Source organism: Callospermophilus lateralis, chromosome 8, assembly GCF_048772815.1.
Source record: "Callospermophilus lateralis isolate mCalLat2 chromosome 8, mCalLat2.hap1, whole genome shotgun sequence".
NCBI classification, from domain to species: Eukaryota; Metazoa; Chordata; class Mammalia; order Rodentia; family Sciuridae; genus Callospermophilus; species Callospermophilus lateralis.
In genome coordinates, this window is record NC_135312.1 from 40,964,921 (window position 1) to 40,987,926 (window position 23,006).

Genomic DNA, 23,006 nt, shown 5'->3' on the forward strand with positions numbered 1-23,006 from the left:
CCTGCATTGCATGGCCTCGAGGTGGGCAGGTGTTAGGGTTTAGATGTGGTGTCCCCCACAAGCTCACATGTGAGATGATGTGAGGTCTTAACCCAATCAGTGATTTAATCCCCTGATAGGGATTACCTGAGCGGTAACTGAAGTGGTAGGTGTGGCTGGAGCAGGTAGGGCCTGTGACTTTGTGATATATATTTGTATCTAGCCAGCGGAGTCTCTCTCTCTCTCTCTCTCTCTCTCTCTCTCTCTCTCTCTCTCTCTCTCTCTCCTTCCCTCTTGTGAGCTGCTTCCCTCTGCCACACTCTTCCTCCATGGTATTCTGCCTCACCTCCAGCCCTGAGGAAGGGAGCTGGCCTTCCATGGACTAAGACCTCTGAAATCATGAGCCCTCAAAATTAACTTTTCTTCCCCTACGGTTGTTCTGGTTGGATCTTTTAATCACAGCAGTGAAAAAACTGACTAAAACAGCATGTAACCCAAGTCACCCTCTCACCCTGAAATTCGCACCTTTAGAGAAACAACCCAACCCAGAAGTGTTGGAGCCAACTCATCCATAGACACCAGACTTCGAAGAAAAATCACCACCAGTCCCTGAAGCATCACAAATCCCTGAGGTCTGTTTCCTTAGGGGTTCTGTTTTTATTCTAATCCCTTTCCTTTTTTTTTTTTTTTTTTTTTTAATCTCTTAAATTAGCCAGAATCCATCTCAGCTGCTTGCAGCCACTAAACAATCTTCAAAATCCTTCAAGATTTGGCTCAAATGGCAACACCTTCACGGAGTTTCATTCAACCACATTTTACAGCCAGTATTTGCATACGTTTTTGTTTTCCTTCTAAATGTTGACTCCTTTTTTTTTTTTTTTAATTTTTGGACAACTTCACTATAATCCATTCATTCACTCACCCCATTAACTTTTCACTACTTGATATTTATTTAACATCTACTATTGAATGTTGACTCCTTAAAAACTAGACTGAAGTTGTTCATTTTTATAACACCCAACATGCACTAGTAGAGACAAGACACATTTTTGTTTGTTTGTTTGTTTTAGTAAGTTGACTTGAATGGCAAAGCCATTGAGCCATTTAAGAAGCAAAGTTTAAAATAACAGATAGGATTTGGTGGTAAATTCTGTGTTCTGTAGTATTTATGCATATTGTTATTTAATGAATTTGTTCACTAGAGCCATCATCTATCCAAATTCTACAACTATCACCCCTTTTTTTGAGAAAGCCCAAGAGTTGCCAGGAGTGCTCCCCAGCTCCAGAGACTTCCAAATTTTTCCTTTCTTCCCCTCTGCCCTGAAATGTCAGGCCTCTGGCAGCTGCCACCATAGGATCCCAAACAAGCGTGTGAATAACAATGGGAAGTGTGACAATTCCCTAGGATTTTTTTTTTTTTTTCCTAAGCCTTCACAGGAAGAGCTTGACTATGGTGAGATCTATGTTTAGACTGTTGTCTTTTGTATTTAGTTTAGTAAACTGCATTTCAAGGCCCCCAGGATGCAAGCTATACTCATTAGACACACAATTTCCCCTTTGACATGATTTTCGTGTCCGAATGATAAAAGGCAACTAAAAGTGAGAAACATTGAAGTTTGAAACTGACCCACCGTTAAGGCACAACCTGAAATAAGCATAATGGTGTTGTTTGTTGAAGCACACATATAAATTCTATTAAGCCAAAACATGATTTTTGTCATCTCTAGCATAAAAAGATGGCACTTCTCCTTTTTCCAAATTTAAGATCAGCCTGAAGCAAGGGAAGAGGGGAAGAATAAAAGAGAAAGAGGGGAAATTTACAGCAGGGTCTCCGTCTCTGATCTTGCCATTCCCTCCTATCCCAACAAGAAGACTCCTAAGAGGGGAGCCCTGACTGTGGCAAACATCTAATGGAAGTGCAGGGAAAGTTCTAGATCTGCTAAATACCCACTAAGTTAGGCACCCACAACTTAGTTCTATGACCTGTCCACTCTCAATCATTGCTTACTGAATTTCCATCATGACGAGAATGAAAAATCACTACGAAACGCTGCTTCTCAGCAAAAACAGTTCAAGTATTTCCTCCCCACTCACCCCATACTTCCAAAGGTTGCCCCTTAACACAGCAAAGGTTATACTCTCAAAATAAAATCTAAGGTCTCACAAAGAAGCAAAATGGATAGTCTGGGAAGATGGAGTAGACACAAATTTCTCTGTTTCTCCTGCTAACCACAGCTTTAAAACCCAGGCATTATGCATAAACAAACATAAAAAGTCTCTGAAAGGCAGAGAAGAAGGCAGACTGGGTAGAGATTTCAGGATCCAAAGAAAGACAAAGTAGTGCACTGTCTCATATATCCCAGTCTTGGACCTAAAGAATCCAGCACCCCAGGAATGCTAATAGGTACAGATTTTTAAAATGAAACGAGGAAAGGTTCCAATGAATGGCTGCCCTCACTAGCTAAGGGACAAGAAAAGGGGCAACCTTGCTGGGGTTGTGGCTCAGCAGTAGAGCTCTCACCTAGAATGTGTGAGGCCCTGGATTCAATCCTCAGCACCACATAAAAATAACTAAAGAAAAGGGACAACCTAGCAAAACATAAAATTTTTGGACAATACCATTCCACTCTAACCAAATATCACCAAAAAATGAATCAAAACCAAACCAAACCTGTGGCTTCACCACACCCCCACCAGCAAAGCCTGAGTGAGGAGCCTCAACTGCACCCTCAAATGACCATGACAAGGTGGCTGACTGGGTTTGAATACTCGCATCCCCCTAAAAACATCTGTTGAAACTTGACACTCAATGCAACAAAATTAAGAGTTGGGGACTTTAGGTGGTGATTGGGCCATGGGGACTCTGCCCCTTTTGCCCTTCTTCCCTTCTATCACATAAGGACACAGCAGTCATCTCTTCCAGAAGGCACAAGAATAAGGCTCCATCTTGAAAGGATAGATTGGGCCCTCAACAGACACCAAACCTACCCATGCCTTGATCTTGGGCTTCTCCAAAATTGTGGGAAATAATCTGTTCCTTATGAATTAACCATTTTATTAAAGCAACACAAATGGAACCATAACCCACCCTCCAGCAGGTGGATCACAGAAAGCCAAGTAGGAAGCAAGGACTTTCATCTCTGGGAACTGATACGAGACCCACCCCCACAGTGTCAGTGGAGGCCCTGTAGGAGCCTGGACTTCCACCCCAACCCAACAATAAAGGGGAGCCCTCTTCTTCCCTACCAGGTGATATCAGAGGGTGCTTAGGACAAGTCAGGACTCCAACCATCACCAAAGAGCAATAAGGCAATCCCACTGCAGGGTTAGTGAAGACCATGTAGGAAGGCAAAAGTTGTCTTCCCACTCAGCATCTACAAGAAACCCCCACTTCAAGTGTCAAAGAGGTCAACAGGGAGCCTATATTTCTACCTCCACCTGGCAGTAGCAAAGCAGCACTTCTCCTTCCCCTGCTGGAGCAACAGAAAAATCCAGCTAAAACAGAAGGTCCAAATAAGATTCAGAGTTTCATAAGACAATACAAAAATGTCTAACAATTCCATGCTAACTCACATCATAATCAAACATCTGAAAACTAGAGACAAAGAGAAATCTAGAAAGCAGTCAAAAAATAAAACTAAAAAACCACAGCCAGAGTGAGGAAAGAATGACAGTGGATATCTCCTCAGAAATTATGGAAGCCAGAAGGAATTTGCACAATATTTCTTTTGTGCTGAAAGAACTATTAACCCATAATTGTATTCTCAGAGAAAAAAAAATATCCTAAGGAATGAAGGAGAAAGAAAGACATCCTTAGGTAAAATTAAAAACTAACAAAAAGTTAATCTAAACAGGAAAAAAATGAAAGAAGAAAAAGATTGATGTATCAGAAAAGAATAAACAGCATGATAAGGAAAAAGATGGATAAATACAATAAGGTTTTCTTCTGGGGTCAAAGAGGAAGTCTCAAGGGAAATTAAACTTTAAGTGAAAAAAAATGTGACATTTCAAATTAGTAACACAAAGCTAAAGCAACAATGAAAGGTAAACTTAATAGGACAAAATGCAAATATTAGAAAAAAAAAGGAAAGGTCTCATATCAGCAATCTAGGCTTTAACCTGAAGAAGAAGGAGGAGGAGGAGGAGAAGGGAGAGGAGGAGGAGGAGAAAGGGGAGGAGGAGGAGGAAGGGGAGGAAGAGGAGGAAAAGAAGAAGAAGAAGAAAGGGGGAGGAGGGGGAGGAGGAGGAGGAGGAGGAGAAATCCACATCAAGAAGAAGAAAGTAAATAATAAAGAGTGAATATCAATGAAATTGAAAACAGAAAAATAAAGAAAGAATTGGTGCTTTGAAAAGACCAATAAAATTGACAAACATCTAGCAAGACTGACAAAATTGAAAGAAAACACAAATTCCCAATATAAATATCAGAAATTATAAAGAAATAACTGCAGACCCTGCAGACATCAAAAGAATAACAAGAGAATACTATAAAGACTCCAAACACATGTTTCATGACTTAGATAAAATGGACAAATTCATTGAGAAACACTTTACTACCACAATTCATACAATATGATAAAGATCATTTGAATAGCCATATAACCATTTAAGGAAATTGAGTTCTCAATTTTAAAGCTCTCAACAAAGAAATCTCCAGGCCCAGATGGTTTCACTGAAAAATTCTACCAAACATTTAAGTAAGAATTAATACACTCTGTTCCAATAAAAGAAAAAAAGGGAATACATCCCAATTCATTTTATAAAGTGAACATTACTCTGATATCAAAATGAAAAAAAAGTAATAAATTAAAGGAAAACTATAAGCCAAGATGCTTCAGGAATAAATGCAAAATTTTCAATGAGATATTAATAAAATTCATCAATATATAAAAAGACTTGTATATCATATCCAAGTGGGATTTATTCCAATAATAAAGTCTGGTTCAATACTTTAAAATTCATTAATGAAGTCTACAATATTAACAGGCTAAGGAAGAAGGATTATAAAATTATATCAATTCATAAAGAAAAAGCATTTAATAAAATTCAATGCATTCTGGGGCTGGGGTTGTAGCTCAATGGTGGAATGCTTGCCTAGTGCACATGAGGCACTAGGTTTGATCCTCAGCACCATATAAAAATAAATAAATAAAATAAAGGTTTATGTCCATCTACAACAAAAAAAAAATTAATTCAATGCATTTATTAAAATAAATAAGAATAAAGAAGAATTTCCTCAGCTTAATATTGAGCACTTATTAAGAACATGGAGCTAACATATACTTAAAGGAGAAAAAAAATGTTTTTCCCCTATGAAAAGGAAGAAAATAAGGAGTCCATTTTCACCACTCATAATCAACATAGTGTTCGGAATTATAGCCAGGGCAATGAAACAAGAAAAGGAAATAAAAGCATACAGACAATAAATGAAGTAAAAAAACTAATCTTAATTTCAAAGGACACAATAATCAACATAGAAAAAAAATCTACAAAGAAAATTCTAAAACTATTAGATAATTTTAGCAAGATCTCAGGACACAAGAAAAGCAAACCAAATTCAATCATAATTCTATACATTTATCAATGAACACTGAAACTAATAATGTAATACAATTGACAATCACCCAAAATGAAATGCTTAGGTATAAATTTAACAAACACATACAAAACTTGCATAATGCAAACAACATAACACTTATGAAAACCAATATTTTAACTTAAATGTATAGACCTTTCTGGTTTTTTTTCTGATGTATCTTCCAGTTTCTTAATCTTTTCTTTGACGCTGTCAAGTGTGTTCTTGTCTATTGAGTTTATAATTCTAATTATGGATATTTTCCGTTATAAAATACAGTTCAGCCTTCTTTCATAGTTTACAGATCTCTGCTGAAATTCTCCACCTTGCCATCTAATCTCTTGAATATATTATTCTAAAGCCTGTCTGCTATCTAAAATATCAGGATATTTTGTTGGTATGTATTTGTTCTCTGGAGTTGTGTGTGTGTGTGTGTGTGTGTGTGTGTGTGTGTGTGTGTATAAGAGAGAGAGAGAGAGGAAGAAAGAGAGAGAGAGAGATGGGGCATTTGCTTTTTGTGTTTTGTTTATTTATGTTGATTTTTGTTGTTTGTTTTGTGGGGGGCGGGGAGTTGATCATTGGTTTCATCTACTGGTTTGACTGCTATAATTTTATTATATGTCAGACATTGAAGATTTTTTAAATGAGACAACTGAATGATCTTCTAATTTTGAATTAATTAGAATTAATTAACTGTTTAATTTTGCTTCTGGCCTGTATTCAAATCAAACAGATAACCTTAATCTAGTTTTTCATCAAAGGATTGAGCTAGTATAAAAAGCATTTTGCTTTTTCATCTGTATTTTATCCTATTCCTAATGTGCAGTCTTCTAGAGATGCCAATTGAAAGCCTGGTTTGTTTCCCAGTCTCTCTTGGTGGGCCCTAAATTCCAATATTGTTCCTTCAGCTACACAACATTGGCAGAAGTTAGGCTTGTGTTCTCAGCTTCTTGGCCTCTCTTTTCTATCAGCTTCCTCATATTTCATCCTCCACTTGTGAATCACCTAATGCCTTGAAAAATTAGCAACAAAATTTGTCATAGTTTGAATACAAAGAGTCTCCCCAGTAAGCTCATATGATAGTCAGTGCAGAAAACTTCAGAGGGAAATGTTAGATTATGAGAGCTGTAACCCAATCAGTGAGTTAACCCATGTAACCCACTGATCATTTGAAAGGACTACTGCACTGGGTGGTAATTGCAGGCTGGTGGAGTGTGGCTAGAGGAGATAGGTCACTGGGGTTATGTCCTTGGGGATTCTATCTTGTCCCCTTGCCTCTCCCTTTCTCACTCCCTCATCTTCTTCCTCGCTGCCAGGAGCAGCTTCCCCTTGCCATAACTTTCCTTCATGATGTTCTGCCTCAATTCAGGCCCAGAGCAATGGAGCCAACCCACCATGGACTGAATCTCTGAAACCATGATCCAAAATAAACTTTTTCTCCTCTAAGTCGCTCTTCTCAGGTATTTTGGTCACAGCAATGAAAAGCTAACACAAAGGTTATGTTCATTTTTGTACCTCTCTTATTTATAGGATTTTGATCTCCCAACCTCCTGCTGCTTGGTAAATCCCACACACCTGCAAAGATATACATTTTTAAAATTTATCCATCATTTCTAGTCACTGACCGTTTAAGAACTGTTGTGCAACTCAGCATTACCAGAAGTGTCCTGATGGACGATTTTTGAAGAATTGCCTTAGAGTGAATCACAATCTCTCATGACCTGCATTTGTCAAATTGATGCTCTGACTTTCAGGTCTCCACCACATTGGGTACCACTTAAATGGCCTGTTTCTGATGCTGCAAGATGCTTAGGACATTGAAACTGTTAGAGAGGAAAAGAACATATACATGAAGTCATTACAGTACCTTAACCCACCTAACTTTATTTTCAACGTTATCCTGAGACTGGGTTTTATTTTGTGTCTGAGAACCCCTATGCCTATAATTTATTAATACCTTAAATACAAAACAGCCCGATATTTCCAAAATAGCACTCATGCATTGAGTCCTCTTGAATGTAAGCCATGGTTCTTTGACAAAAAAAAAAAAAAATTACAGAAACACAGATTTTTAGAGCTGAAAAAAATATTCAAGATAAACTAATTAGATTCACTCATTTTTACAGAAGAATTGCTTGCTCCAAAACAAGGACTTTGGCCTCTTAATATCTGTTCAATATTCTTGTCTTGATGAAGTGCTAGTACTGGTTCCAAGAAAAAGATTCCTCTTTATCTCTCTCCACCTCAACTACAGACCCAAACTTTTGAAAGACTTTACTAAATAAAATATACTATGAAATCACGGATCACATGATCCTAACATAATAAAAGTATAATTTTGCTATTAGGCTTTTAAGATAGTTCACATGGCTCAAAAGGGGCCCATCACTGCCTTCAGGAAATTAGTGATATTAGAAATTGCCCATCCCCACAGAACTTTACAATTTCTATGTAGAAAGACATATGAATGAATGATCGTGCTGTAAGGCAGTACAGTGTATTTTACATTACATACATGTGGCATCTACCTGTAGTTAAATGACATGTTCATGTATGTAATATATATGATTAAGATGTCCAGCTCTATCTGCTTGCCCTGATAGGTTACCTTATGGTATGGATATGAGGTGTCCTCCTAAAACTCCTGTTAATGCAGGAAGGTGGGAGTGTAAGAGCTATAACCTAATCAGTCCGCCCTACTTTGAATGGACAGACTGGGAGGTAGAAGTAGGCAGGCCAGGCACAGCTGGAGGTGGTGAGCCAGTGGAGATGTGCTCTGGAAGGGTGCATCTTTCCTGTGGCCCCTCCCATCTCATTCCCTGACCCCAGTAAGCTCTGAGCAGCTTTCCTCTGCTGTCTTTCCCCGTTGAAGCACTGCCTCAACTTGGGCCCATAGCGATTTGATCAGCCATCTATGGCCTGAGACCTCTGAAACCATGAGCCCCAAGTAAACTTTTCCTCCTGTAAGTTATTCTTGTCACATATTTTGGTCACAGCAATTCAAAAGCTAATTAAGATTAGGAGCTTCTTAAGAGCAGGGATTATCGTTTTTCATCATTAGCCTCAGCTGGAGATCTGTGATATAATGAATTATTAAATGAAGGAGATCCTTTGAATCTATGGAACTGGTCAAGATAATAAATTCTCAATGAATTCACAGGAAAACAGAAAGTTTTGAGCTTTGATCCATGAGTAAAACACCATGCAGACACAGCGTGAGGGAGACATCTGTTAAAATTTGAACTAATATAGATGGGATTTAGACAGACTGCAATATGGGGTAGGAGGTCATGTTATCTTATAGCTCTGGAAGTCCAAAATTTGAAACTAATAAGACTAAAATCCATATGTTGGAATTATACTCCTTCTGGAGGTTCCAGAGAAGAATTGTTTCTTTGCCTTTACCACCTTCTTAAAGCTGCCTGAATTTCTTGGTTTGTGATGCCTTCCTTCATCTTCAAAGTTCACTACTCCAACCTCTGCTATTGTCACCACTTCTTTTCCTGCCTTGGATCCATTTGCTTCACTCTTGTAAAGACCCCTGTGATTAGACTAGGCCCATTCAAACAGCCCAGGATAATCTCCCCATCTCAAGATCCTTAATGCAATCATCTACTAAAGTCCCTTTTGCCATGTAAATGAACACATCCACAGGGTCTGGGAGTTGGAATGTGGGCAGACTTGGAAGGCCACTATCCCGTCTATCATGGAAGTTTTAAACAATGGTCTCATGCAGTGGTCCTCAAAGTGTGGTCCCTGCACCAAAGGTATCACCATACCTGGCAATTTTTTTTAGAAATGCAAATTCCCTGAGCTCATTCCAGAATCAGTAACTCAGGTGAGACCCCACAATCTATGCTGTAACCAGCCCTCTGGGTGACTCTGGTGCACACTAAAGTTTGAGAACTACTGCCCTAGTTTGGAAAAGGCAAAACAGACTCAGAGGGCCCTAAGTCCAGGCATTACACACAGGGACAGAGGACTGACTCCCAGAGCCACGAAACACTGAGACCACTCTGATGAGGTAAGAGCATGCAGAGCCTGAATCTTAGGCTAAGGGTCACTCTGCAGTCAAATGCCTGGCTCCCCAATGTGAATTTGTTAACATTGTTGAACATTTCACAAAAATGAAGTCCTTTCTAAAAATACTCATTGGTTTCATGAGGCATAAAATTAATCCCTTCAAATCCACAAATTTCACAGATTGATCTAGAAAAGTGATTTGTCTTACTTTTAAATCTGTAAATCAAAAATTTTATAAGAATTTCCTGATTAACATACTCAAGTATATAAAATATAGAAATATTCAAAAGATGAGTTAGTCATATTTTAATTTCAGAATACCTTCTGCAAAGTAGCTCAAAGCAGCGATAGCAATAGCTGTAATGCATTAGCAATTTCACCATTTCACTTTTTCCTCTAACAGGCAGTATGGTAGGGAATTCTTCACGGTGTTATCTCTGGAAGGCTAGGCACTCCAAAGAAAAGAATCCCAGGTGACTTCCCATGAGGGTTGATTTAGGGCAGAGGACAATTGCCTTTCCAAAGGCAGAGAAATGGGGCCATTTAGAATTGTGCTCTCCTAGAGGCAAACAGGAAACAGGAAGCTCTCTGTCAGCCATCCTTACCCTGATCCCAGGGCAGGAAAAGCAGTAGGAGGAGCCATATCAGTTACTCTGACCAGCCCAGGAAATAAGATGGCTTATTCAGTCTGTAACCAGGGCTCGTGGGGAGGGTGCAGACAGCCTCTGCCACCCAGTGTCACTCTCCCTGACAACCAGATACCATCCATCCATCTTTCACCCTGAATGCTGAGGAAATGAAAATGAATGTGCACTCAAAACACATTCATTAGGTTTTAAACAAAGGAGAGATAACAGTTTTGCCAGGCTGCAGTAAACAAGCAGAGGGCAAGCTGCCTCCCATCTCCAAAACCACAGCACTCAACCACCAGAACTCAAAATAAATGTAATAGTAAGTTGAGGTAGATCATCCCCTAGCAGATACAGCAATAATGAGAACAGCTAACCTGCCCCCTCATGCATACACTGTATGTGTGACATGAACTTGAAAGAAAGGTATACCCGCGCTTCCAAATTTGCATTAGCATTCCTTTACCCGATGAACAGTACTCCTGCATGAACCTGAGTTTGAAAGAGGAGAGAATCAGGCATAGAATGTGCCAAAATATATCAATGTATAAACATAATCCATCATGGTTTTAAATTTTAAATTTCTCTTCAGGATGCTGAAAAGGTTCTACCTACGTGTTACATAATGCAGGCCTAGTATAGGGGCAGAGGCTGTAAGATGCATCCATAGAACAAAACGAACCAGGCTTTAAGTCACATACGAGGTGCTGCTCTGATTGGTTCTGATTGCAAGGAGTCTTGCCAACCCATCCTGGGAGTTGAGATGACTCCAAATGCGCTCTTCCTCTACCTTCTCTGTCACCTTGGATCCATTTGCTTCACTCTTGTAAGCAGCCACCTCAGCAAACAGTCACCCAAAGGAGAACACTGAGAGCCATTTTTTGCTTTACCTTCAGCTTTTCCCTCTCCCCTAACACATCCCCCCACAGTGTCTCTCTCTCTCTCTCTCTCTCTCTCTCTCTCTCTCTCTCTCCCTCCCTCCCTCCCTCTCTCTCTCTCTCTCTCTCTCTCTCTCTCTCTCTCTCTCTCTCCTGCCTTACATATTCTACCTCTGAAACACCCTTACTTGTCACCCTCCTACTTTCCACTGTCTTACTCTTGGTTCTGTCAACCTGACCACACCTCTTATCTCACGCCCGCCCCCTTGAGTCCTTGACCAGACACCCAAAGTCCTTCAGCAAGTCCCTTGGGCATGTATCTCATTCCCCTAGGAAGGATCAGTGGTTCCTTCATCAGCGTTACCGTCTCACTTTATTTTATTCCTTACATTTGTATGCAATTACTTTGTTGAGATATAACTTATATCCTGTAAAGGGCACAAGTATTAAGAGTGTTTGATTCATTTTTTTATGTGTACCCCATAACCACCCCAGATCATGATATCAAACATGTCTAGCATCTCAGCTGACTCCGTTGTTCCCCTTTCCAGTGAACACTTTGCATAAATAGAATAAAAGCATAAATGGAATCACACAGTATGTACTCTTTGGGGGGATATTCCACTTTATGAATAGACTGAGATCTATTTATCTATTCTCCTGCAAATAGTCATTTAGGTTATTTTCCATTCAGAGCCATTATTATCTCATATGTATCTTTTTTGTGGACACAGGCACTCATTTCTGTTGGGCCCATGTTCAGAAGTGGAACCACTCACTAGCTCACAGGGCGATACATGGTTTGTGTTAGCTCACAATCTCTGAGTTATTCCAGTTCTTCCATTCCCCAACCATATTTGACCTCCTTGGACACAGTTCCCTACACAGTCTTATCCCATGCACTCAATATGCAAATAATAATGACAACTAAATGTTTATATTGTACACAAGTAAAAGATTAAATGCTTTCATAGAGCATGGTGGGGAGGGGGATTGAGAATGCCATGTTTAATCGAAGAAAAATCCATTACCTCTCTCCTGAACCGATCCAGGATGACACATGCCTCTCCTCACCCTGCCAACACCTCAGTCATCCAAAATAAGACAGAATATTCTAATCGTTTTCTTACCTCCCAAGTCCAAAAAGTCCAGCTGTATCTCTCCGCCTGGTCTTACTGGATTTAAAACTCGCTGACACATATTTGGTCAGTCATGAAACTGCTGGAAAATATAATAGACTAGAAATCTTCCTAAATTCTCGTTTATTTTTTTTCCCCTCCTGCATCTGTGAAGATTTGTTCTGAACTCTGCACGGTGCTAAGGAAATCGTACTCATTAACTACCCATCTTGCCTTCTAAGGTGGAATCAATTAGTGCCAAAGTCATCCACCTCAACTCCTAGATAAAAAACGCCTTCCAGAGAACACCCCAAAGATGTGCGTCCCCTGATCTGTTTGCGCAGATGGAGGGGATTAGTTACACAAACACAGGGAGAGAAGATAGGATTACGGAGGAAGTGCTCCAAAGTCCTCCAGCTCTCCCTGAAAGTGAATTTCTCGTCCTTCCTGTTTTAGTTTCTGAGTATTAAATTTTTCACCACTTTTACATTTCTGCCAGTGTCATGGTATGAGCTACTTTCTGCTCCTTTTTGCAGGGACTTTGTTCTGCTTTTTAATGTTCCTTTTAATAAAACATAGGCTCCCAACAGTTCAGTGGCCACATCCAAGGGAAACCCTCTGCAAACCTGAAACCATAGCCCTCTCTGAGCTGGTAGTAAAGTGAAACTCCAGGAAGTGGAGTTCTATAAAACTGTGCACAATGGAAAATATATATTGCTGTTATTTTCTTGTACTTCAAGTGGTAATTCAAGTGCCTTTGGATTTTTAATGAGATTTTTCTCTTAATTAAAGCAAAGCTCCATGTGTTTGAGTTACTCACTGATAACTACCTTTTCAATGAGACAGGTCAGATCTGACAACATGCAACCATTTAGTGCAATAGAAGCACCTCATTCTTCCTTCTTACAAGGTATTTCTAAAATGAACCCTTAAGTATTTCTGAATACCTGAGGGCTTTTCAGCAGGCTGCACCACCTGTTTGCCCATCTCAAAATGAAGTGGAACAACTTTTAGTGGGATTCATTGAAACCTGGCAAATGGTAACAGGGTCAAGTTACCATTGGCAGGGTGGGGTGCACAGAGTAATAATCTGGCTGCCTCTCTAGGAAAATCCAGGCAATTTAAAGTTATTTGTCTGTGACATTTTCACAGATTTTACCGATGTCCTCCATGACTTCCCTTCCAGGTCACTAAGGCAACCCACCATTCAGGATTCCCAATGGAGATGGCGTGTAATCTCCAACTAACACTCATTTTTATTTAAATACTGTTCAAGAAATGGTGGTAAAAGAAATACAGATATTTGTGGAAAAGATGCATTAATCATAACTCATAATATGTAATTCATAACTGAATGTTTGGTACAGCTCAGGGTTCCCTCCTTAACCTTTTTTGCCTTGGATTTTGCTTCCAAATTTCTTCCTTTTGAACTTCTATCTTTTCCTCTTCCTCCTTTGCCTAGCATTCCCTCACCCTTTTCCTTGCATATGGGATGCTGCTTCCACGTTGCTATAGCAACACATCTAATTGATGTTGATTTGAACAACCTTGGACTACACACCATCACAGCTCAACATCCAACTTGTGAGCACCAAACTATATCAAGTGAGTACCACCATTGTTTCTTCACATCCTTCAAGCTCCATGATTTTGAATAAAAGAAAGGAATAAAAGAATTCACACGGCCATCCCAGGACAGCCATAGAACAACTATAATTCAATCAGGTACCATGTTTTAAAAAATAAATTTGACAAAGAAAGGTTAAAGTAACAATAGCAACACTAATAAATTTAATAATGAGAATTATAATAAATTACACACAATCTTATCCTGCTCACACCAAATTTATTTTGGATATTTAGTTTTACATTATCATATAAATAGCCTAGGCATATTGATTTTACATTTAGATTTTTTAATTTAACAGTACCTTAATCGTTTTCCCATATTTCCAGTCTGGTTTTTTGTTTTTGGGTTTTTTTTTTGTTTGTTTGTTTGTTTTGGTACCAGGGATTGAACTCAGGAGCACTCAACCACTGAGCCATATCCCCAACCTTATTTTGTATTTTATTTAGAGATAGAGTCTCACTAAGTTGCTTAGTGCCTTGCTTTTGCTGAGGCTGGCTTTGAATTCACGATCCTCATGCTTTAGCCTCCCTCCTGAGTGGCTGGAATTACAGGCCATATTTCCAATCTTAACATTTTATTTGTATAATTACTATCCAAAGTTTTTTTCTAAAATTTACCTAATTTTTTTGGTCATTAAGGTCAACTGAATCTTAGCAATTCTAAGACTATACTGCTAAATTGAACAACTGAAGATATGCAATTATTAAGCCAGCAAAAATATGAAGTTTCATCCCTGGCCAAGGTGCTCTGTTATTCTATAAGCCCATACTAGAAATAATAATAATAATGGGAGATACTGGGGAACAAAACTGACCAAATTATATCATTATATTGTGTGCATGTATGAACATGTAACAGTGAATCCCAATACTATGTGTAACTATGTTACAGCCATAAAAATTTTTAAAGAAATTATGACTTAACATCAGCTGCAGTAAGTAGATGGATTAAGAAAAAAAGCCCATGCTACTTTCAGAACATGTTCATCCAGGAGCCACGTGGAAGTCGATATGCTACATGCAGTCCACCACATGTGATGACATTGAAAATGAAATGGTTGCAGATCTAAGATGTGGTTGTGAGGTGCTTAGCATCAGAACTGCAATGTTAGAAACAGGATGGTGTATTACATCCAATGTAGATGAAGATGCATTGGGCATATTTAACACGAACCTGAGTTAGTAAATAATAGTTGAGTTAGTAAATGCTGACATGGTTCTCTGTGATGTGTGCTTATTAAACACAATTAAAATGAATTTTAACAACCTTTGACTCAGCTATTCCACTCCTTGGTCTATACCCAAAGGACTTTAAAAAAGCATATACCTCAGAGACACAGACACATCAATGTTTATAGCAGCACAATTCACAATAGCTAAACTGTGGAACCAACCTAGATGCCCTTCAGTAGATGAATGGATAAAGAAAATGTGGTATATATACACAATGGAACATTACTCAGCAAAAAAGAGAATAAAATCATGGCATTTGCAGGTAAATGGATGGAGTTGGAGAATATAATGCTAAGTAAAGTTTGCCAATCCCCCCAAAACCAAATATTTTCTCTGATATAAGGTGGTTGATTCATAGTGGGGTTGGGTGGTAGAGCATGGGAGGATTAGAAGAACTCTAGATAGGGCAGAGGGGTGGGAGGGGAACGCAGGGGGTCTGGGGGTAGGAAAGAAGGTGGAATGAGATGGACATCATTATCCTAAGTACATGTATGAAGACATGAATTGGTGTGAATATACTTTGTATACAACTAGAGACATAAAAAAATAGCGCTTTCTATGTATAATATGAATTGTAATGCATTCTGCTGTCATATATAAAAAATTAGATTAAAAATAACAAATAAATGTGTTCACTTAAAACATAAAAGATCAAAACATTAACAGGTTGTTCCTCTGGGGAGATGGGACCTGGGTGATATTGTTTCTATATTTGTACTCCCTACATTTTTTATGATGAACCTGTAATGTTTTACTTTAAAGCTTTATTTAACAATAAGACTAACAACTACACTTATAGAGTGTTTACTATGTAGCTATAACTCTTCTAAGTCCTTTATATAATACTCAACCATATATTACTTTTCACAACCCTCTCACAAAAAAAAAAAATGGATACTATTACTATCCCTATTTTCTAGATGAGGACACTGAGGTAAGAGCAATTAAGGTATCTGCACAAGGTCACAGAGCTAATAAGCAAAGTTCAAGATTTTTAACTCAGAGATTTTACACTTTCACTCTGTTACCCTTTAAAAATACAATAATTTTTGTAAATATATTTAAGCTGTAACTATTTAAAAATAATCCACTGACTGGCTTTATATTGCAATGGAATTTAATTGTGTTTTCCTTCTTTTATTTTTATTTTTTATGAGTTCTTTTTAGTTATACATGACTGTAGAGTCCATTTGATATGATTATATAAGCATAAAATATATATTATTCTTTATTATGTTTTACATATTCTGAAACCTCTTTGCAGCCCAAGGTAGCATCATCCCCACCATCACCACCATTATCACCATCACTATCTCCATCAATCCTAAAACCCTTAAAAACATTTATAAAGCTTTTAGTGTGTGCAGAATATTGTACCAGGCACTCGATCTGAGGCATGCCAAACATTTGCTCTTTACTCTTTGAGAATACTGGAATTAAGACTCAAAACAGCTTCAAAATAAAAAGTTAGCCAGTATCCTTGGGACATGAATTGAGAAATTATATGAGTATCTGGAAATTATAGGCAAAAAATAAAAACTACTTCTAACTGAAACACACACACAAAAAAACACAGGTAATGCAAATGGAGAGCTTTTAAGATACTAACTTCAGATTCCCTTTCCATCCTAATATACAGGCATAAAATTTTACAGAGGAAAAAAAAGTGAATATTAAAGGCAGCTGTATGAACTATACTATTTCCTTATGATATTTTCAGCTAGGGTCACATAATCCCCTTGTTCTCATATCACATTGAAAATAACTATTTTCATATGTAATACTTAATTGTTCTCAATGATTTTAATGAAATAAGATTCTGATCCTTATCTTTCAAAATATTCTGGACACCATCAGTAAAAGGAGATTGTTAGTTCTAATTAGCAGATACTAATTGCAAATAGATTAGGCATATTGAAAGTCTAAAATCAACTAATGATTCTACTTATTTATTCTAGTGAATGTGCTTGGCTCATATAATCTTTCTTTCATTTTTGAAAACTACCTGATTTATTTGGTATAATGTACTAATAATCTTTGTATATATTTGAAGAATAAAAACCTACTTTGTATTAATTAAAAATATTTTTAAAGATTTCACATATGGACATTTGCCTTTAGTATACATTAAAACCAAACTAATAAAATGAAGCTTAGTGGATGTCCTTAGGAAACCATGTTAGCAGATAATAAAAATTATTCATAAATAGTAGGTAAATTAAACAGAAAATGTTGTTCTGAAACACAGGGAGGTACTCAATTGTGATTTGTGCTCCCGAGCATTTTAAATATCTTTATGGTATGTTGTTTAGGCTATTAAATTAAATTATTTGTCAGACAGTCTTTTTTCTTTTTTTTTTTTTTCAAGAGATCATCAAAGTGAACGTCCATGAATTTGGAATACATGATGTCAAAATCAATGAAGATATTTTCCAAGTAGAGTAAAATCACAATCAGAGTAGAGTAAAATCACAATCACTATAAGGCTTCTCATCATATTACAATCATGACTTTACAGGTATCCTTGACCTCAATTCTAATGAAGCTTCCCTAAATCAGATCCTTCTTTGGACTAGATTTATTTTCCTTTTATATCAGGTCAGTATCTTTTGATTTTCCCTAGTAGTATTTGGGTTGTTTTTTTCTTCCCCTGTGACTTTAATTTTTGTGAATTCATACAGCCAGCTTCTCAACTATTTCATTTGTCCATCTGACCAAAATAATATTTTTCTGTTTTATTATTAAATACAGTTAGGTCTTTTAAAAGTTTCTTTACTATGAAAAACTGAAAGCACTTTCACATACTTATTTTTATAACTTCTAAGCTTTAAAGGTTTAGGGAATATGATTTCTTTTATGCAAATAAAACTGAATAATATAAACTAAAAACTTCAAGGTTCCCTGTTGTCCCAGATGGAGTCCACACCCCTCCACCCAGTCTCAAGTCCTTGACCCCTGGTCTCCACGTTCTGCCTTAATCTGACCTTTCATTCTGCCTCAAAAACATTCTCTTGGATATTCAAGTGTAATCCATTATTCCAAGATCCTTATGTTATTCAGCTTTTTCTTTTTCTTTTTTTGTCCCCCTGTGCAAAACACCTGAGAAAATCATTGTAAAGAAGGAAAGATTTATTTTAGCTCATGGTTTCAGAGATTTTAGTCCACAGTCATTTGGCCCCATCTCTGTGGGCCTGTGGGAAGGCAGGACACCATGGTGGGGAGGGAGTGACAGAGCAAAGCTGCTCAGGTCATGATGGCTGGAAAGCAAACAAACAAGAGGGCCAGGGACGAGAGGTGACCTTCAGGCACAGCTCCAGCGACCTACTGCTTCCAACTAGGCCCCCACCTCCCAACATTTCCAGCACCTTCCAATAACACCGCCAGCTGGGGACCCAGCCTTTGAGGGACATTTCAAACTGTAACAGTGCTCATGTATAAAATGGGTTAAAATCTTACTTTTTTTTGTTTTTGTTCTTGCTATACAAATTTAGCTTGAACATGCCTAGCTTGGAAAGTAGCACGTTGCAGTTGTTCAGAACTGGGAAGAGGCCTGCCAGTCATAAGGAGAACCAGCCATGAAAACATCGTTAGCCCCTCTGAAGCTGCTTCCTCACTTGTGAAGCAGTTATCCTGTCAGATAACAAAGCACCTCCCAGAGTACCTGGCCCAGAGCAGACTCAAAGTAGACATATGTTTTCTTGGTCCATTCACTGTTGCGATAACAGAATGCAACAGACAGGGTTACTTAGAAAGGAAATTTCTTTCTCACAATTCTGGAGGTTATGAAGTCCAGGGATCAAGGGGCCACATTTGATGAGGGCTTTCTTGTTAAATCATCCCAAGGAATAGCAAGATGGCCCAAAAGCAAGAGAAAGAGGGGTCCTAACTCACTTTCCTAACAAATCCACTTTTATGATAACTAACCCACTCCCAAGATGATGCTATTAATTCACTCATAAGGGCAGAGCCCTTGTGGCCTGATCCCCTCTCACCAGGCCCCACTTCCCAATGCTATTGCATTGGGGACTAAGTTTCCAACACAGTAACTTGGGGCGCGGGACACAATCAAACCATAGTAGATGTCATGAATGAATAAATGAATACTACTATCATCCACGTAAAGCAACAGAGACAGCCATAGCTTTTTAGAGATCCACTTTCAATCCCACCGAGCTCTGCTTACCTCTGCAAACCAGAGGACCCTGTGCTCTTGGAAGACAGAGGCAAAGCAACTCCAATGGAATTGCCTTCCAAAATTGACCACAGAGCTCAGCTTTGCTCAGAACAGCCGATCGGGAATCTGGTGTGATCACAACGAAGAAAGAAGAGTGAGGCACCCGTAGTCAAAGCTGGCCTGGCCAAGGATGTGTAGCAATAATCAAACACGGATCATTCCACTTAGAAAGTTTACTAAGGCATCTCGTGTCTCTAACAGACACTGGGATGGACCTTACCTCCTAGGTCACCTCTCCAGGAAGAATGGAAGGGGACAAGGCTCATTTCCTGGAGTTAATAAGAATCATTAGATTCTCCTGTTTTAAGTTTAGAAGCAGGAACATAAAAGAGTTGGTAGGAAAAACACAACAGAGTGTTCAAATGGAAGCTTCCAGCCTCTACCAGAGTCCAAAGAGATAAACGGGAAGTCACCCCCCAGGGAGGAAAAGAGGAGAGAGACCTCAGAAGGAAGGAGAAAGAAGGAGCAGAAGAGGGAAAAGGGGAAGAAGAAAACAGAGGTGTGGGGCTCAGAAGCAACACGAAGCTCATCTGAAAAAGAGGTAAGGCTCCAATGGGCAAGAATCCAATCCGGCAGGGACAGAGAGGAAAATGAATGCATTGAATACCAGGGCCCCCGGGCTGGCTGCTTTCATGTTTGCAATTATTACTCCCATATTCCAGATGAGGATCAGAACCAACGATTACTCAGCCAAGTCTCTGACAACATAAGAGAAGGAATACAAATAAAATAGCTCACCACCATTATTTCATTTGACCCTCACGATCTTGATGTCATCCGCAGTATGACCACGAGAAGGTTTCTAATCAAATACAGATGTGGGAGTAAACGCCTCCACTCTCCCACCTGTAGGCCAAGGCAAAGATCATTTGTTGTTCATCTTCGTCTGGAACGGTGGCTTGTACACAATAAATGCACCTCAAAAATACTTGAATTCAATACCTTTTTGAAAGTACTTGGATTCGTTGTGTAGGTGACACAGGGCCAAAGAATGGTCGTGTTCAGTTCCAATCCAGCGTCTCTGAGAATGTCCAACCTCCTCCCCTGCCTTTGGTCTCCTGCCATGAGTCATTGATGCCAACAGGATTAATAAAGCTAATAGAATTCTTCTTACAAAAAAAAATGGATTGAGGAAAATAATCCGCCAGAACATTTCTTTACCTAAACCCCTTATTGCCCTTAGTGCTTGGTATCTTGGTTGTTTTCTTATGAGACTCATGTCTGATTCTTTACATTTATCTGTGGCTTATTAGGTCTTTTCCTTCCCTGTATCCACAGGTGGCCCTCACAAACCCTAGGTGTTCCACAAATACTTTCAGATACTAATGTTCTAACTTAGCATTCAGAAATGCTAAGTTAGAACATTAAACTTAGCAAATCAAATTTTCAGCAAGTGTGGTGGCTCACACCTGCAATCTCAGCACCTCAAGAGACTAAAGAGCAAGAAGATTACAAGTTTGAGGCCAGCCTCAGCAACTCGAAGAGGACCTGTCTCAAAATAAGACTGGGGATGTAGTCAATGGTGAAGTGTTCCTGAGTTCAATCCCCAGTACCAAACAAAACAACATAATAATAATTAAATGATCACCCTTATTCTTCATAACATGCATGTTTATTATGCTTGATTTTGCCCATGTAGACAGTAAAGCTGCATGTTCACTTGTTTTGAAGAACAGAGAAGGGAAGATTTCTTTCTCCAGTACTTCCCCAGGCCCCCCACCCTTCTCCTTTCCTCTTAATACCCTTTCTCTATATATTGGTCTTCCTTGTGTTTTCATAAGATCCCTTTCTTTTTAATTCATTTTCTCTCTCTCCCCCTCTCTCTCTCTTTTCCATATATAAGAAAAAACATTTAATCCCTGACTTTCTGAGTCTGGCTCATTTCACTTAGCATGATGCTCTCCAGTTCCATCCATTTACCTGCAAATTACATAATTCTTCTTTATGACTGAATAAAACTCCATTTTGCACATAATACGTTTTGTTTATTCAGTCATCTGTTGACAGGCACTTAGGTTGGTTCTATAACTTGCCTTTTGTGAATTCGCTACTATCAATGCTGATGTGCCTATATCCCTATAGTATGCTGATTTTAGTTCTTTTGGATCCAAGGAGTGGGATAGCTGTGTCATATGGTGGTTCTACTCCTAGTTTTTGAGAAATCTCTATACTGCTTTCCGAAGTGGTTGTCCCAAGTGTGCAATCCCAGCAGCGGTACCCAAGTGCACCTTTTCCCATGTCCTCACCTTCAGTCACTGTTACTTATATCGCTGATGATTGCCATTTTAAATGGAGAGAGATAAAATCTCAGTGTAGTTTTAATTTACATTTTCTTGATTGTTAAGGATGTCCAACAATTATTCATATATTTGTTGCCATTGGGATTTCTTCTTTGGAGAAATGTCATTTGAGATCTTTAGGCAATTTGCTGATCAGGTTATTTGAGGGTTTTAGTGTTACAGTTTTTGAGTTCTTTATATATTCTGGATATTAATCCCCTGTCAGAAGAGTAGTTAGTTTTCCAAGCTTAGCTAATTGTTAGCTGATACCAGGCATCTTCAAGTCTCAGTATCTTTTCATTCCTTTTCTTCAAACTCAATTTTCCTTCTCCCCATTGTTCACCTACTAAACATAACTCGTATTCCAAGACACAAATTAAGTTTCACCACCTAAAACACCATCTCAGAGACACCCAAGTAGGATTAGTTACTCCTTTGATACTGCTAATAAGTACCTATTTTCTATGTATTTCTATAATGGTTGGTTGTGTGTCTTTGCTACTGATCCAGAAGCACCTTGAAAATAGGAATCAGAAATTTATTTTCTTTGCAGTGATAAGCTTTAGGGTCTTACACTGAGTTAGTGATCAATAAATTAACAATGAATAATGAAAGGTATTCAATGAACCATCAGCAGCTTCTTAAACATTAGAATGGGAGACATCTGGAAGTTTGTGACCTGAGACATTCACTTGGGCCCCCGCTTCAGAACCACAAGAGCAAACAGATGAGCTTGCCTAGCAATGCCCACTTTGCACAGAACTAGGCAGAGACCCCGGCCGCCCCATGAAGATGATGGTGACTCACCTTTGTGACAGGATCCTTAAATAGTTAATGAAAGAAGGCTGCTTTCCCCTCCGTTGCCTCCACCTTACACTGTGGTCACCCTTGACCTAGTGTGCTCAGCGCCCAGCACATGGAGGTGTTTAATAAACAGTTCTCCACGCCCTGCCTGGGCCCAAAGCCCAGTGGGCAGCAACTTTCAGATCACAACATTCTGTGCCCACGGAATTTTCACAACAGGTCAGGTCCCAAGGCCAGGTCCCAGCAGAGCATACCCAGGAGAAGCGCTGGTGCCTACCAGAGCTGGAGAGAAATGAAGGGCCATTCAAGACATCAGGATGGGGGCTGGGGATGTGGCTCAAGCGGTATCGCGCTCTCCTGGCATGCGTGCGGCCCGGGTTCGATCCTCAGCACCACATACAAACAAAGATGTGTCCGCCGAGAACTAAAAAAATAAATATTAAAAAATTTCTCTCTCTCTCTCTCTCTCTCTCTCTCTCTCTCTCTCTAAAAAAAAAAAAAAAAAAAAAAAAAAAAAAAAAAAGACATCAGGATGGGTGGACAGTGAGGAGTAAAGACCAACAGATATTTCTCTGGGACAGTCTGTGGAGTCTTCCACTTGGAGGTTGACTCTGGGCATGGCCCT

General features: G+C 38.9%; 1 long non-coding RNA gene across 1 annotated transcript in view; it reads right to left on the bottom strand.

The window, feature by feature from the left end:
* The window catches only part of LOC143642094 (uncharacterized), a 40,152-nt gene extending 17,690 nt beyond the window's left edge, over positions 1-22,462 (bottom strand). The window contains exon 1 of the long non-coding RNA XR_013155578.1: positions 22,385-22,462. This is a non-coding gene — a long non-coding RNA (uncharacterized LOC143642094). The remainder of the gene's footprint in view (positions 1-22,384) is intronic.
* Between the last annotated feature and the right edge of the window lie 544 nt (positions 22,463-23,006).